The following is a 2,563-nucleotide window of genomic DNA, read 5'->3' as shown; positions in this document are numbered from 1 at the left end:
AAACCAACACACTGTGGGCATTTAAAAATGGCAGCTCTTAGCCCAAAAGAAAGATGGGCAGACCTGCAAGGGGCACCAGGCCAGTCTTCATTTGGGAGGTGGTAGTTCTGGCTTGGGGGATGGTTACACTCTCACACATGCTGGGATTGAAATCTGGATTTCTCACTTTGTCTTCATGTCCCTGGCCCCGCCCTCTTCCCATCCCGCTCCCAAACTGGGAGCTTAAGGGTTAACTCTAGGAAGCCCCTCATCACCTGGATGGGATGGGACTGGGGCAAGGAACTTCCTGTTCCATTTTCCCAGAGCCCTTCCCCAGGCTGGCGGAGGCTGGCTTTGGCCCTGGAGTCCTCAGAGAACGCCCCCAGCATCTCTGCCTGTGTAGTGGGGACTCCGAGTGGTGAGTTGGAGGGAGGCCGGGGTGCGGGCTGCCAGAACGGGTGCTAGGAGTTCACAGCAGCTTGGAGAGCGCAGGGGAGGCTCCAGGCCTTGGTGCTGGGGTGGGGGCTGGAAGAGCCTTGGGAGGATGTAGAGGGTCTGCTGGGGAGCCTTGTGCCAGCCAGCTTGGTGGACCTGTTGCGATGGGGGCGTTGGGGAGGAGGGAGATCGCAGAACTTCCTGTGACACTGAAGAAGGCCGACTTCATATGCTCCCAGGTGGACTGATGGGCCTTGTCCACTAAGCTCAGCACACGGAGGGAAGCCCACCAACAAACAACAAATCAGGCAGCTGCCAGCTGTGTCCAGGGAGAAAGGGGGTGTTCCCGGCCGCGGACCCCACCTTTGCCCCCTTCCCCAACTCTGGGCTCTCACATGACCTGGATGGGTCTCATGGCAGCACCTCCACCCTGGGCTCCAAATTAAGCTGGTCAAATGTTGGATGGTGGCTGTAGAGCCTCCGCCTGCTTCCCTACCCAGCCCACCCCCAACAGAGGTGCATATTAACAGAGCTTTTGTCCTGGAGATTTGGGGGGAGGGAGAAATTCTCTGAAGCCAACTTGTCTCGAATTCCACCTCTTTGAAACCTTTTGGAGAGACCTCACCTGGAGATTCCGGCCTCCCTGTGTGACTCGGCCTGAGGGCTGAAATTTGGAATCCTCTTATTTTTTTTCTGTTTCATGCTGTGGTATTTCAGTTAAGGCTAGGAAAATGGCACAGAGCAGGTGGAGATCAGTTCCTTTTCCATTTCAGAGCTTTGGCACTGTGTTCTAGACCTATGTTCTCAGCCTAAAGCAAATCTTGGCTCCAGCTGGTATGACCCTGAGCATGTCACCAAGTGCAACTTTGCCCTTGGCAAAGGGAGAAATGATTGTTTAGTGCATGGGCTGGACCGGGATGAAATCAGCCTAATCGCTGGACACTCAGTACCTGCCTACTTCTCCTGCAGGGCAGTGGATGAGCAGTGATTGGTTTTCTTGTTATTTTGTGCATGCTACTAAAAACCAGTGAAACACAATCCCATTTTCTCTCCCCTCCCCTCACTTTTCTTTTCTTTTTTTTTTTCTTTCTTTTCTTTCTTTTTTTCTTTTTTTCTTTTTTTTTTTTTTTGAGACAGGGTCTTCCCCTTTTGTCCAGGCTGGTGTGCAGTGGCGCGAACATGTCTCACTGCAGCTTTGACCTCCCGGGTTCAAGTGATCCTTCTGCCTCGGTCACCCAAAATGCTGGGATTATAGGCATGAGCCACCGCATCCAGCCTCACAACATCATTTTTCTGATCATTCATCACAGACCTTTTCTGCCCTAACGTTGTTACGCGCTTTCCTTTGAGATGGCCAGAATCATTGCTATTTCCTAATTTCTGCTAATAGACATTGAAGTAACTTCAAGTGCTGGATGAACACTCATTGAACTAGTCACAGCTCCTACTCCCAGGCCAGGCAGAGAAATACATTCATCTGTGATTGAGGCACTGCATTGCCCTAGTGGGGAGAGACGGGTTGGGGGGATGGGGGCTGCCTGGAGTGGAGAGAGCAGGAAAGCCTAGTTCTGGCTCGGGGGTGGTTACACTCTCACACATGCAGGGGTTGAAATCTGGATTTCTCACTTTGTCTTCATTTATCTGGCCCCACCCTGTCCCCATCCAGCTCCCAAACTGGGAGCTTAAGGGTTAACGCTAGGAAGCATCTCAACACCTGGATGGGATGGGATGGGACGGGGGCAGGGAACTTCCCATTCCATTTTGTCGGAGTCCTTCCCCAGGTAGCTGAGGTTGGGAGATGGAGGGGAGACGGGGTGGGGGTGAGGGGCTTGGAAGATACTGTGTGTTGCGGGGAGGTTGGGAGAGATGGGTCATGTTCTAGCATCACCTCCTCCTCCTTCTCAGCAGCTAAGCTTAAAATCCCCCATTCTGTACCACAACGCACACCCCACCTGAGAAGGAGGTTCAGAGAACCCTCAGGCTCATATTAAGTGGGTACACCGAACTGTCCAAGACTCTCAACTAGGCCATCGTCACCAGGGAGAAGCTGCCCAAGGCTGGGTTACCTTTTTTTTTTTTTTGATCCAGAGTCTCATTCTGTTGCCCAGGCTGGAGTGTAGTAGTGCAATCTCAGCTCACTGCAACCTCT

The 2,563-nt window shown here is 52.6% G+C and overlaps 1 protein-coding gene across 1 annotated transcript in view; it reads left to right on the top strand.

Moving 5' to 3' along the window:
- Positions 1-268: 268 nt before the first annotated feature.
- ZSCAN10 (zinc finger and SCAN domain containing 10) overlaps positions 269-2,563 on the top strand; it is a 12,608-nt gene continuing 10,313 nt past the window's right edge. The window contains exon 1 of the mRNA XM_017863856.1: positions 269-397. The gene's annotated coding sequence lies outside the window, so the exon portion shown is untranslated. The remainder of the gene's footprint in view (positions 398-2,563) is intronic.

The sequence above is a fragment of the Rhinopithecus bieti genome, unplaced genomic scaffold (genome assembly GCF_001698545.2).
Source record: "Rhinopithecus bieti isolate Rb0 unplaced genomic scaffold, ASM169854v2 scaffold_72735, whole genome shotgun sequence".
Taxonomy (NCBI): Eukaryota; Metazoa; Chordata; class Mammalia; order Primates; family Cercopithecidae; genus Rhinopithecus; species Rhinopithecus bieti.
Note: the sequence above shows the minus strand (reverse complement) of the source record. Positions and strands in the feature narration are given on the sequence as shown.